This window comes from Neofelis nebulosa, chromosome 8 (assembly GCF_028018385.1).
Source record: "Neofelis nebulosa isolate mNeoNeb1 chromosome 8, mNeoNeb1.pri, whole genome shotgun sequence".
NCBI classification, from domain to species: domain Eukaryota; kingdom Metazoa; phylum Chordata; class Mammalia; order Carnivora; family Felidae; genus Neofelis; species Neofelis nebulosa.
The window spans coordinates 102,683,987-102,699,324 of NC_080789.1; the positions used below are offsets into that span (position 1 = coordinate 102,683,987).

At 41.6% G+C, this 15,338-nt stretch overlaps 1 long non-coding RNA gene across 1 annotated transcript; it reads left to right on the plus strand.

The window, feature by feature from the left end:
* Positions 1-9,643: 9,643 nt before the first annotated feature.
* On the plus strand, positions 9,644-14,544 carry LOC131520143 (uncharacterized). The gene is made up of 3 exons (XR_009265948.1): positions 9,644-10,203; positions 12,507-12,640; positions 14,317-14,544. It is a non-coding gene; the product is annotated as an uncharacterized LOC131520143 (long non-coding RNA).
* The last annotated feature ends 794 nt before the right edge of the window (positions 14,545-15,338 follow it).

The window sequence follows — 15,338 nt, forward strand, 5'->3', positions numbered from 1 at the left end:
ATATACTGCATGGTGACTATAGTTAATGGTACTCTATTGTATATTTTAAAGTTGTTAAGAGAATAGATTTTGAAAGTTCTCAACACAAGAAAAAAATTGTAACTACTTTAGGTGATGGATGTGAACTAAAATAATGTCATAATTTTGTAAGATATATACACATATCAACTCATTATGTTGTATACCTTAAACTAATACGGTGTTACATGCCAATTATATCTCAGTAAAACTGGAAAAAAATAAAATTAAGAAAGGAATAGCTTGAGTTGCTTAAGAACTGCAAGCAGTGGCAGAAGCCTCACCAGCCTCCTTCTGTCTGTCCCTGGAGTCTGTGGATACAGTCAGCATACAAGAATGTTGCTTGTGGATTTTCCAGGCCATTGGCTACTGATTCTTTCTCCCTTTAGCTTCTGAAGACTTCTTTTTTAGCACTTCGGGTTATGGAACCAAGGAGGATTATAGGTCTTTGGTGGCTCAATGTCAGGACCAGGACTAGAGTGCAAAATTTAAGGAGGCACCCACTCTCAGGTCCAACTCTGTATTAGTGTGATCCTGAGGGTGCATGGCATTTAAAATTTTGCACCAAAGGTAGTTCTGGCCCTGCCCAGTGCTGCCTGTTTCTGGATAAGACTGCCTTATTTCATTGTTTAGCATTAGGGAGCACTCTTGCCCATAGATATAATTTCTCCAATACCATTTATATCACAATAAGAGAGATAATATTTGGCCTCTTGTCCACTTTGGAGAAAAGCATCTGAGAAGTGGTACTGTATGATGTAAAGGATCTGGAACGATACTCTGTGTTGTGTCTTTGTTCTGACATTTACTAGCTGGAGGCCCTGGGCCTTAATCTCTTGGGAACTCAGTTTTCTTGTTTGAAAATGGGAATGCTAATAACTCCTTCCTTAGATTGTTTCAGGATTAAATTAGTTTATATATGATAGAACATTCCAAGGATTATTTGGCACTTAATAAATATTCAATAATATTAATAAATACTAACAGTTATTAATGTATAACATTAAGTGGGAAAAACACAACTTGCACATTATTTGCATTTATTTAAATGTGGTATAGTTTTACCCTTACTTAAAATACATCTGAGTGCTTAGTGATTGGTGATTACTAAACAGGTTTATTGTTATGTTTTTATTTTTATAGCTACTGCTTAAGTAATTGGGTCATTAGGTAGGTGTTCATTTTCCACCACTTATAAGGGGTCAGTTTCTGCAGCCCCCTAACAAGTTAGACAATTATCTAAATTGCAAGCACAATGTCAAGTGAGCATATTCAGCTGACGAAGAGCTTACCTTTATGGCACAATATTAATTGCAATCATCAAACCCTTGTCTTCTAATGGGATTGCCAGTAAATAGGCAAATGAGCTCAATTCCTTTAGACTTGGTATTATGGCACATTAAAGCCAAGAGTTTAGAATTTCTTAACAGGTATGTATTTCACAAATAAAATCACACTAGACATAGATTGGTTTGGAACATTGAGAAAAACTCCAACTTCCCATTTTGCTCCACTAAATGTATATACCAAGTGATCTGCTGATAAATTTTAACAATTGACACTTTGAAAAAAAAAGTCCTGATTTGTAGCATTTACCAATTTCTGTGGTATAAATGCTCCCACCATGGCCAACCTCAAGCTACCACTGCATACATGTATTAATATGGAGGAGTTTCAAGTCACCAAATGCAGAGCTGGAGGAAAAGATGGTAACAACCAGCTCTCATGGACTAGTACAAGCTGGATCTGGCATATCATGCCCTCCCAAAGTATACATCTCTTGTCATGGAAATTTCATTTTAGGATTTAACTTGGCAGTAGAGAGATGCATTTACCAAGTCCTTGCATTACCAACTCTGGTAGTACATAATACTTCCTCTGAGCCAGATGCTAATCTGAGCTTGTCACAAATATTAACTCATACAGTTCTCAAGGAAACTGTAATTCTTTTAAGACACAGAGAGGTTAAGTAATTTGCTCAAGGTCACACAGCTGGCAAGTGGTTGAGATGGGATTCAGATGTAGGCAGTCTGGTTCCAGTTATGGGTGCTTTCAACCATTGCACTCTGTACCCTGTTCATTCTCAATCCCTCTATCATCTCTATCTCTATCTCTATCTCTATCTCTATCTCTATCTCTATCATCTCTATGTCTTTTTCTCTATCTCTGTCTCTGCCTCTCATTTAAAAATTTATTTTAATGTTTGTTTATTTTTGAGAGAGAGAGATACAGAGTGGCAGCGGGGGAGGGGCAGAGAGAGAGAGGGAGACACACAATCCGAAGCAGGCTCTGAGCTGACAGCACAGAGTCCCATGTGGGGCTCTAACCCATGAACTGCAAGATCATGAGCCGAGGTCAGACACTTAACTGACTGAGCCACCCAAGCATCCTCTGTCTCTGTCTCTCATAAACAAAAAACTACTTAAATTTTGTATGTATCGCAGCATTCTATTTGTTTTCTTCCTACATTCAATATGGATTATAGTTATTTTATCCTCTTGTTACATTTTTTGTTTGTGTACCTCTCCAGACAGACTATGAGCTTCCTGGGAATAGGGACCATAGCAGGCACTCAGTGTATCATATAGTTGAACATACGAATGAATCTTACATCACTCTCCCACTTGATCTCCTTTGCTAGAAACTAACATATTTGAAGTCAAGAACAGAGACTATCTTTGTTGTCATATCAGTAATTGGCATTGTGCCTGTGACATAGGTGGCACTCATGAATGTTTCTGATGTGAATGAATCAACTGTCTGCTCTTGGACATTCAGTTATTTCCAATGTCACCCTACTAAAAGTAACTCATCTTTAGACACATCCATGCACACATATAGTACTTGACTTTGTCCATCCTTATGTGTTTGTCTTGGCCTCCTTCTTGGATTCTGACATGAGCAGAGACCATGTCATATTAACTCCATAGCCCAGCTCTAGCATAATGCTTCATAAACATGCCAAACATGTTTTTTTTAAATTTTTCAACGTTTTTTATTTATTTTTGGGACAGAGAGAGACAGAGCATGAACGGGGGAGGGGCAGAGAGAGAGGGAGACACAGAATCGGAAACAGGCTCCAGGCTCCAAGCCATCAGCCCAGAGCCCGACGCGGGGCTCGAACTCACGGACCGCGAGATCGTGACCTGGCTGAAGCCAGACGCTTAACCGACTGCGCCACCCAGGCGCCCCCAAACATGTTTTAAGACTGAAACAAAAAGATGTTTAATAAACACTTGATAATGGGTAATTTAGTAAGGCAGAAATCATTCCTGAAAGTAGACGATGGGAAAGATACTTGTATTATTAACACAGGTGATTTAATATATGTATATATATAATATTTAGGATATTGGTGACAGAAGGAAAGTTTGAAGGATTGTGTTGATGTGCTATGGATGACTTCAAAAATTATTTGAAAACAACAACAACAATAACAACAACAACAACAACAACAACAGGAACAACAAGGTGTTCCAGGAAGAGCACTGGCACCCAGAATTCAGGATTTGAGATCTGGTTCATTCACATGTACACCATATGACCCGAGAGGAGTTCTATTTCACCCTCTGGGATAAGAGGTCTGTAAGTCCTTCCAGTTAATGGTTCACGATTTAAACATCTGGTGTGTTCCTAGAAATAGGAAGTTAATGCTCTGGAACTCTAAGAGTTAAGCATGTGCTGGCCAGTGAATATTGAAGATGCAAAAGAAGTAACATGTGACCATGGAGTTGAACAACTCATTTCATAAATCTCAATGAAACATAATTACCTGATTAATATTAATTGCCTTCTCCATCCTTTCCAGGCATGGGGTGAGGATAGAGGAAAAAAAGAAAGAGGTAGGAGAACAGAAGGGACAGAATTCTTAAGTGGTGTGATTAAATTACCTCCAAAAGATCTCTGAAGATGAGCATGCAATTACTACTAATTGCAAATAGTACTGATAATGATCACAATCCATCACTCTTCTTGGCCCTGTTCTAAACAAGACAATGGGCATTAGTGCAGATTAATCACATGAATGCTCAGTGCTCCAGAGGCTGTGGTCACTAAGTTTTGGATGATTCTGTATTCTGAATGATGGAGTAACAGAGACCCAGGGATTGCTGAAGACATCCAATCCTACCCTTGCCTACCACCCACCGTTGCACCCTACCTTACCTAACCTAAAGACATGAATATCCTCTCTTCTGATGTTCATACTTGAGAGAGAAACAACAAAATTCACCTCCTTCAATGGGGGTCCCAAAGTGCTCATATTTGGGAATTGCTTCCAGGTGACCAGCATACCTCCTTCTCGTTATGGTTTATCCCATAACCAGAGCCTAGGGCCTGCAAGGATGGATGCAGATGCTAGAGAATAGAGTTCTATTTCCATTTCTGTGGACCTAAACAGCAGAAAATGGGACCTTGATTTTCCCACCTATAAAATAGAGATAATACTCGTTATTATCTCCTTCTCTTTTGTTTTCTTAAAGTGGATATTGTATGGGAAACCCATAGTGAGTCTTTGAGAAAACTGCTCTGTATATATACATCAGAGATTATTCTGGACTTTCTTTGTGTATTTCTAAAGAAATCACTTATGACTGTACATGTCAGGAAACTAATGGCCCTTTCAAACTTAAAAACAATCTCGTGCAGCCATTGCTATTAATACGTCACCCTTCACCTCCCCCCCCCCCAACAGAAAACATGGCAAGTGTCTGGTATTATGAAATAGTCAAATCCAGACATGATATGGGGAAGCAGTTTCTCTGGAGAGGCTGGCATTGCTCTGTACCCATCACAGCCTAGCCTCACACCGTTGTGGTCAGTTCATTCTCACCATTCACGCATGGATTATCCATCTGTTGTTCCTGCAAAGAAGCTTGGAACCTCACCCTCATTTCTTTATACTGAATCTGCATTGAAAAACCATATATCATTATTAAAGTTAAAATTTTTTAATTGTCTACCTCCCCCAAAAGAAAACAAAACAAAACAAAAAAGCAGGCATACAGAGAAGCAAAAGGATACAGCTTCCCAAAGCTGATGCAATTTCTCTTTGGTTTATCCTTTGTTTTGGATTATCCACACCGAGAAATAACTTGTTGAAACTGAAGTTCTGAATGTATCAATAGAGTTCCATCTGATTCTATCGGTGGAGGGAACATCCTGCTATTTGCCCTGTACAAACTGTTTCTCAGGGAAATGGACCTGAACTCCCTGTAGGGAATTAGGAGCTTCTACTATGACAGAAGAGAATGATAGCACTGTTAAATGCATCAGCCCATTCTCTCCTGTACTGTACCCCTACTTTGATCCCAAAATAAGGATGCCTCACCATAAGAGGCACCAGACAGAGGAGTCCCCCCCAGAGTTGCTTTGTTGCTTTAGAGTCATAGATACTGGAAAATAAGCTAGCCATGTCTTGGTTTGTTTGCACTCAAATAGCCATCCTCACTGTTCATTTTTATTAACACAGAAAGGTGAGCACGAGTGAATATCCTTATCAATATTTTCGAGAATGATTAATTTGAAATGGTTCTTCTGCAGATGCAGTAAAAAATTTTATGCCCATTTTACAGGTGGTAATATAAAGAGTAATTTTCAGAGTAAAACCCCAGTATTGGAACAATAAGCTCCTGTGGTATACCCTAGTGCTCTGATAGTCCTTGGAGCTCTTGGGGCACCCCCAAAGCTATGGCTGACAGATTATACCCAAGGGTCCAGTCCTAAAAATCCCACACTCTTACAACTTCAGTTCAAGTCTGTAGTCAGCACACACAGTTGTCATTCTTAAGCTACCAGGAAAATGTGGCAGTGGAAAAAATCCAGGGCTTTGCTACAGGCCTGAACTCAGCTTCTCATGCAACCAGATGCTGGAATCCATCAGGCTGCTCTGGGAGCCACAGCTGCCTCTAATCTACCCAGTTCCACTTTGATTTCAAATCTGTGCCACAGATACACCCTGATCCACTGGCTCTACTCCCTGGGGAAAGTTCTCACACTTTAGTGAACAAGAAGTTACCTGGTGAGTCTGCTTAACATGCATTTAAATCCCAGAGTTTCTGGTTCACTAGGACTATGTCCTATGAACGGGAGAAATCCAAATTTTAACCACCTCCTCAGGTGATCAGGTGTGGTTGTTCCTTGGAGCACAGACTGAGGATCACTACTGAAGTAGGGTCTCTTTGTACGGAAATTCTAGTCAGGAGGCCTGAGACCTCATGCTGCTTTTCCTTTTATTCCTTACTTGGTACTCAGTTTTTTTGCCTAAAAAAATGGAAGACAGTACACCCTTCTTGTTAGGTTCCTTCATGCTGGAAAGAGGGTCCCAGTGACAATATGCCTGGTATAGGCTGAAGTGTGTCGTCCAAAAATGATATACTAGAGTCTTAACTTTCAGTTCCTAAGAATGTGATGTCACGTGGAGGTAGGGTCTTTATCAAAATAATCATGTCAAAATGAAGTCACTTTTTGGGTAGGTCCTAATCCAATATGGCTGGTGTCCTTATAAAAAGGGGGGAATTTTGACACAGGCAGGCATGCACACAGGGAGAATGCATGTAAACATTGGAGTTATGGCACCAAAAGCCAAGGAGCTCCCAGAATCCAGGAGAGACCCCTAGAGCAGATCCTTCCCCGGCACCTTCAAAGAAAACATGACCCTGCCAATACCTTAATCTTGGACTTCCAGCCTCTAGAACCATGACACAATGAATTTCTGTTGTTTGAGCTGTGTGGTGTGTGGTACTTTGTTATGGCAGCCTCAAGGAAACAAACACAATGCCAAAAACTCCTGAGGCACATGTGTCCTGTGCATTTTCCTCACTGGCATGTGTGAGTTGTATTGGAGACTTGCCCCCTGGAGTCCAGTCCTGTCCACATGGGCTGTACCAGGGATAAGCAAAAGGCAGCTGAGTCCCTGATGCTTTATGTTGGTCACACTGGAGACTTGTCATCAGAGGTTGGCTGGCGGCCTGTTTCTTTCCCATTTCTATGGTTCCTTGGAGTAGTAAGAAGGTTTGTGTCACTCAGTTACTCCACTGCAAAAAGGAACACTAGATGTCTTAAGAGGCAATGTGAATCTATCAAATCAGGTAGGAATCTACGCACTGTGAGCCAACATTAATCAAGCTCTTTCCAAATGCCAGAGACTTCTCACTGCCATAGAGATACTATGATTATCTAGATAGCTCACAAATGAAGAAACAGAGCACAAAGGGATGAAGTCACTTCCCCAAGATCACACAACTAAAAAGTGGGGCAAGTACCAGATTCCTCAGTAGGGACATAGAGGATGGCATGGAGCACAGAGTGATCCATTTAATCAAAATATTTTCTAAAAAATTTCATTTGAACTAGTTGTTGAAGAAAAAGGAGTTTGCTAGTCAAAAAAGTCTATGTGTGGGAGGTAAGAGAAAGGATCTCTCCAGAAGGTAATGCTTCTGGCAAGTGTGGGTGGGCTCACTGTGCCCAGGGAAGTCTAAGACATTGGCCTGGTCAGAGCATGGAATAAAGGCCTGAGTTTGAGGCTGATTTCCAGAGATGGTCACCAGGAAGATGACCGGCTTTATTCTGGGATGTATGCCTCTCCCAAAGCCTTGTCATCATCAACATCACCATCCTTATCATCATCAAGGTCCCAGGCATTGATGCATTATTTTGCAATTGATAAATGCCTTTCACAGTATCACAGTATCATTTGCTCATCATGACATGCTACTAAATACACAGAACATTTAACCAGATAAAGAAAAGCCCCAATTTCAGAAAATTTCAGTGATTTGTTTGAGATCTCCAGCCAATGACTTTTAGAGCCAGGATGTCAATTCAGGACTGCTGACCTTCTCCACCTACCCAGACTCTTTCTCATCTAGCCCCCAGCTAGCCCCCTAATCTGGGCTCTGGGCTGCCAGGAGATGTTGGGGGTGGGTGTTGGGTCCGGAGCCCTTGCTCCTCCTTGCCCTGTTAATTATCCCCAGGGCTCCCTTCCCAGAGGAATTCAGAACATGCTGTGGTTATTTGTGGAGCACTTTGTCTCTGGGAGATGGGGGCTTACACAGCTCAGAAAAAGCAGCACTTGCCCACACAGACAACACTGCCCAAGGCTATTAATATCCAAGCACAATAGCTTAATGACGAGGTGGAGTGTGGTTTACCCTGGTCACAGGACTTCTCAGCCTTGGAGACTGTATTATTTTACAGCAACCCCAGTGAGAAGACTCTTGCCCCTCTTCTGATTCAGCATAGATAGTAGAAAACAAGAGAAGGGGCCTTGCATGGGACCGCAATTGTCTGTCCTCCACAGCTTTCCTGGGAGATAAGGACAAATGGAGGCTTGAAGTCTTAAAATAATATTTGATTAGTGACCCCCCTTTTTTTCTAAAGCATCCCAAGCATTCTGCATTTGTTGTCTTTCTCAATCTTAGGGTTATCTTTGTGCCTAAGGAAAGGGTAAACATTTTTAATGCATTTATTCACTTAGAAAACATGTATTGAGAAGCTACCATGTACCTAAATCATCCCAGGCTCTGATGATACTAAATGAGGAGGACAGAGTTCATTTGCTCAAGCTCACAGCTTAGTGGAGAAAGACACTTAATACATGGTTGTATCATAGTGTGATTATCTCTGTACCAAAGCTAAGCATAAGAGGCTGTAATAGCACAAAGAAAGGAGTAGTTGACTCAGCCTAGAAAAGACAGGTCAAGGAGACTTTGAAGAGAAGAAATCATTGCACTGGCTATCAGGGATGGATAGATATTTAGCAGGACAAAGTGGGGAAGGGCATAGGGAAGAACAAGTGAAAAGTCAGGCTAGTGCCACTGCACTAGCCTGGCAGCTCAGATAAAGCATCCAAATCTTAGAGAGGGAGGGGATAATATGGTGGGGTGTGAAGAAGATGGATGGGAAAGAGCAGACTTGCGAGTCACTTAATGTCTTTGGGCCTTAGTTCTGAAGATCATGGTCTCATGATCTTCTCCTGCTCTTCTTTCACTAGGTGATGTTGCCCACCATGGGCCTAGCTATGTGCCCATGCCCCACATCCACGTATTTCAGAGCCACCACAGGGGCCTTGAAGATTCCCTGCCGTCTAGACGGCTTCAAGAATTGTGGTGATGTCCCAAGCAGAGACGATTTAGCTTCAAGAAATCTGGATGGCAGAGTGATGACCAAGGCTGAAATGAATGAAAACAGTGAAAACACACCAGTTGTGACTAATGAAACCCAAATCATTCTCATCTGCTTGGGGAGTGAGGAGGCTGGGAAGGGCCCTCTGATCAGCATACCAGGTTTGGGGCCTTACTTTCTCATTAGTCACATTTAGGATCCCACTGACAGACCCACGTCTGATTACTGCAAATTACCCAGGGCCACCTATAACCTCAGTCCTTTCCTCCAACTAAGACTAAAAGGCCTGAGGGACCCCAAGATTGAACCATGAAATGTCATTAACTGAATGTCAGTCCTCACAGCTCCCAGAACTAATTATAGAGCTAGGAGTGGCTGGGGCCAGACCCCTCTGATATAAAAAGATTTTATGAAAGGCAAAGGGGGAGGCAACAATAATTCTCACCCTATTATATTCCTTTCAATTATTTACAGTAATAGGCACTGGTGGCGAACAAATATAGAGACTGGAATCCAGTGAGGTCACACGGGTGTTCTGGAAGCCAGTGATGCCGTACTGGAATCTGGGGACACCATGAGGCAATGTTTCAGCTGCCCCTGCATTCCTCACCTCCCATTGTTTCTGTCTCTCTCTCTCCATCTCCCTTCCCCCCACCACCAAGAGCACAGACCCCACAGTGAGAATTCTAAGCTTCATTCCACATCCAGGACCAGCAAAGATCCACCATCAGGGTTTTAACAAAACATTCACATTTATTCTCCTGAGCATAACAGGAAATGAATGCTGGGTGAATGCAAAGCCAGCATGGTGAATGTGCCCTGCAGATCACCTGGGTGTCACCTGACCATGACAAAGCCCTTGAACAAAAGCTCAGTAGTACCAAGATCTGTGTGCTCCTCCATGTTTCCCAGCCTTGCTGGTTGACACCTACCTCAGCTGACTGGCTTCTGGCTAATGAAATATGACCAGAGATACAAGCCACCTGAGGCCTGCCCTTCGAAACGTCCTCCAGCTCTTTCTTCCATGGTGTCCTTAGATGCCTCATATGCCACATTTATCAGGTGTGTCACATGTATCAGTTAGAAAATGGAGAAGCTTCTTGACCCGCAATTATCAGACTATTACCTAAGCAAGGAATAAATGTTTTCAGTAACGTTATGTCAGGAGCTATCTGATGTAGCAGTTAGCATTGTTCTTCCTAAACATTGTAAGCCCCTTATAGCCCCAGCACTAGGCATAGGGAACTTTGTTCAGAACAAGGAAAAAAACTCTACTGCATGAAATAAATCTCTCTTTTTCTTGTTCTAATGATTTCATGTTTCAAGACAACCCTTGACATGCAAGTCAGAAGAAAGGTTTTGGTAAATTAGTCCTGGGAGATGGGCAGGCCCTTCTGTCACTCACTGTCTCAGAACTGAAACAGTGTAATATCACCAGAAGTAGTGGAGAAAGGGAGTCTTTCCTGGGACAGACTCCAAAAAGCTCCCTAGAACACTGTGCTATCAAAAGTGGTGAATTAAGTAGCAACAAACTTGGGAAGCAATATAAAGCCCACATGTTTGTGCCATTTGTGTGAGCATGCACACACACACGCCCACCCTTTTTCCCATGTGGAATTATCTTGCAATATGTGTCTATCCCTGGGAAATTATCCAACAGAGAAAATTGTCACCTCCAGTTATTGTTGCTGTTATAGGTCTTCAGTTCCCATACTTCTGAATGGTCCACAACCTAGGTTTTGAAGGATGTAGATGATGACCTTTTTAACCGATGACATTTTTTCTTCTTCTAGAAATCCTTTTCTGCTTTTCCAAAACTCTCCCTCCCTTCCTTCCAGGCTATAGTCTATGGTCTAGTCTCTCAATTCAAATTTCTAATATTTTTCTTGTCATCTAGTCCTTTGCTCTTAAGAAAAGGGCTCAGTCAATATTTAAAAAAAAACAAGACCCCTATGGTTTCAAGATACCCACTTTGAGAAAGCAGATGAATTTGATTTGAGAAGACCCCAGTACGTAAGGCCTTCCTGGAATCAGGCTTTCAGTGTTTGTTATTAACTCAGTCACTGAGGCAGAAAATCAAAAACAGAGCACAGCTCTAAACTCCATTCTATTTGGTTCCACAAACCATCGTATCAGAAGTCATTAAAGCCCAGGGACTGCACTAAGATATACACAGAGGAAGTTGCTGCCATACCTTCCTCATCCCCACCATTTTCTTCCAAAGTATGCAGCCACCCCAAACAGACCCCCTATCCTCAGGTTATTGCAATGGCCTTCTTCTACATCTTCCCCTCCAGTCCATCCTATTTACTGCTACCTGAGTACATTCTTCAAACCCAGCACTCAGGTCATATCACTCCTTTGCTTAGAAGCTTTCCAAGATTTCCCACTGCCTTATGGAAAACCTTGACTGACATTCAAAGCCTCAAAAATCTGCACCCATTCTACCCTTCCAAACCCATCTTTCTCTATTCCTCCTCCCATACTTTGAAGCTTCCCACATCAGCCATATCCCATACATCCCAACCACCTCCTGAAAGGCCACCATGGGTCTCTCTGATAGAAAAATTCTGTACATCCTTCAAACTGTCACCCCACCTTGTAGACTTCTTGCTCCATGTTGTCCCCATGCATATAAGGTCTCTCCCAGTTTAAAATGCCATAGCTCTTTGAACTTCTCATTTATATTTAACATGCTCAGCTGTGTATTACAGTTATTGCAGAGTTGTTTGTTTTTTTCTCCATAATTAGAGAATGAGATCTTTGCAAATGTGGATCCTGACTTATTCGTGGTGATGTCTTTCATGATACATGCACATCTGTGCCTTTGTAGGATAGTTGCTCAATAAATGTATATGCCATTGAATTGAATACAGGGCATGAGTTAGTCAGCCTAACGTTAAAATTTAACCAGGCTATTATCCAAAGTGGGAATAAAGAATGGACTGAACTTTCTTGAAATTTGATCAGATAAATCTTTAAAGAGCAGCCTTTCTTGGGAAAATAAAGGGGAGGAAGGAGGGATTCAAGTCAACAGAAAAATAAGTGGTAGTCATCTCATTTTTAGATCTCAGTCAGGAATTTGTCCTTCTGCAAAAGAGTCTGGCACCACACCCACTGGAACCACAAATTGCAAGGCTTATGGGTCGGGAGGTTTGCACAGAAGAAAGAGAACACTCTCTCCATTTACCAATTGTTTTCCAACTGCTTCCGCTAATCGGGAATCTCTGCTAGAAAACGACACCGGGTGTGTGTTGCTGAGTTTCACCTGCTCTCAGGCCTGCTGGTGCCTCCCAGACCCTTTGATCCTGGGCTCCTATTGTCTCCTGAAACAAATCCTTTCCATTTTGTATTTTCCCTCCTAGATCACCTGATACCTCCAAGCAACCAGGTGTTTCTTTCAGAAGCCAGAAGCTGATAACCTGGACCCACTAATCTAACCCCCAGTCCATGTTCTTTGTAGTGGAAGACTGACAGCAGAGATTCTTTCTCCTGGGAGGTGGGTGCTAACTCTCCCTTTCAAACATGTTCACCAGCAAACTAAAGAGGATGCCAGAAATGTTTGGAGCTACAGAAGCACCAATGGAATGAGTAAATAATTTTAGAAGACAATTATTTCAAGATGGCATCTCGTTTAGATGTACAAGTTTTGGGTAAAAAAATAAAATACAATATGTCCTATTACTTTTTAGATATCACTTGAGTCATTATCTCTACAACTTGATTATAAATCCCTTGGTACAAAAACTATGTCTTAGATGTCTTTTGTGTCCCACACTATATTTAGCACTGAACTGAAAACATTATAAGCGCATATACCTTGCTGATTTGTTGTTTCTTTGTTTCTGGATGAGATATTTTCTTGGATTATATACCTCATTGATTTTTTTCCATTAATTGGAACATCCAATTCAAAATAATTGCCCAGTATTTTATTAGTCCTCACAGAAGCTGAGTGAAGAAGTAGGGATGATGGTCATTCTCTAGATATTTTGGAGAGAGTTTGGGATCAAGATCAAAGATCTTGAGTGATTTTCCAGGCATCACCAAATAAACCAGGGATAGAGCCCCTCAGTTGGGAAAGAAAACTTCACAGGCACAGGGCAGGGATCTGCTATGTGTTAGGTAAATCCACTGAACACAGCTAAGTGAAACATATGGTGGGGTTTCTAGAAGGGAGAGCCTAAATTCATCTTGATGCCAACTGAGTTCCCTACATCTAAGGAGAAACAGGTATAGCAGAATCTCGTAACACTATTTAAGGCCATTCTTCTCGCTCAAAGGAACAAACCACAACCAACTCTACCCAGAATTAGCCCATGAAGGGTATGGGTGTGTGCTGAGGCACGTGAGAGAGGAGGCCTGATGTTGGGACTGTCCTCATGACTTATATTTGACATTCAGCCAAGCACCAATTAACTTCCCCCATATGTTTTCCAGAACACAGAGGGCCTTACTCTAGCATAGGCAATGCCTATCTTCAAACACATCCAAGGTAGAGAGACATGTTATGCCAGCAGGCAATGTCCTGGTAAAACACCTTAAACAATGGATGGGGGTCTGCCTTGGGACACTGTCCATACTGAGGAATAGACACTGCATTTGCACATAGGCTTAGAATTCCTCTAAAGCTCCGTGATTCTGGTCAAACTATATGCATATCCCTTGTCTGGCTGGTCCTATTGGTGCACGCCTAGGATCAGAGGCAATAATTCTTCTATGACTTTAAATTCATGAGTTAATTCTAAACATCTTTACAATTTGTGTTGCAATCTACTTGAGTTAATATTGAAAATATTCGAAGGTTTTGTGTGTAGGCAATAAAGTGGACTAGTATGATAGGAGGACAAAAGTCCTTCTTTACCAATAATCTAAAAGAGCTTGATTTTTGCCTCCAGTCAATCCAGTTAGGTGTATAACAGCAGATTTTCCTTAAACTTGGAAGAAGCAAAGAATTCGGGGTCAGGAAACCTTAGTTAAGGTGCTTTGTTTATTAAATGTGTGACTCTGAGCAAATGACTTAACCTCCCTGAGTCTCGGTTTCTTCATTTGAAAAATAAGAACCTAATGCCTACTTCACATGGGTATAAGGATTAAATGTGGTAATGTATGTACAAGTGCTTTGAAAATGGTATAGAAGGATACAAATGAGCCTTCCCATTGTTTTATTCACAGTGCTCCTGCATGACTGCATCTACTTAACCCACTCTCCAAGATCTAGAATCAGATTTCAACCATATGGAATCATCCACGGTGCAGCAGATGGGTTTACAAGTCTCTTGGTCTCTTCGTGTAACTAACAGCCAAGAAGTCTGAAGCTTGCATTGTTTACATGGAAGATGTTTCTTGCTCTTCTCTTGCCCATTCCCACGCCATACCATCTGAACTTGCCACCTTTTTTTTTTGTTTGTTTGTTCAGTGCAGTTCTTTAACTTTGTGGGGTCCTCTTTACATGGACTCCATTCCACTATAAGTGGCTACTTCCCTGTGAGTTTAGATGTATGATTTAGAGATTTTTTCATAGTTGATGCCTAAATTATATTTAACAACAACCCTAGGAAGTAAGGAAGGCCTGTATTGTCGTTCCCCTCTTACCAGTAAAGAACCTGAGATGCAGAGAGACTTACTACTGAGTGACACTGCAGGAGTTCAGATGGCTCATCTGACTCCAAGCCCAGTGCTTTTTCTTTCTTTCTTTCTTTTTTTTTTTTTGATGGCACACTCTCTTTTCTCCAAGGAAGCAAACTGCCTAGAGCCAGAGGGAACTTCAAGAGAGATTTCCATCTTACAGTGAGAAAGCAAAGACTCAGAGAAGGCACTGAGGGGACTTCCCCAAGGCCATTCTTGTCTTTGCCATTATTCCATCTTCGACCCTCAGAAACCTCCATGTGAGCTACCTCTATGTACCTGGCCTGCATTTTGCTAGGGAGTTGGGAGACACAAAAGAAATTTGAGAAATTTTCTGACAATTAAGGAATTTACTAACAAGCCATGGAGATAAAATTAATGTATTAAAATCCTTAAAACAAATAAGGGGACATGGAGGCACTGTCTCCAAGACTGAAATTTTTAACCCTGAATTCAAGTCTGTTCTCATTGCTCAAGGTTTGGAAGTATGATCCACATGGTAGATTTAAGTTCAAGCCCTTCCTGACCGATCATGTTCTGAATTCCCACAGTGACCACCTGTGTCACTT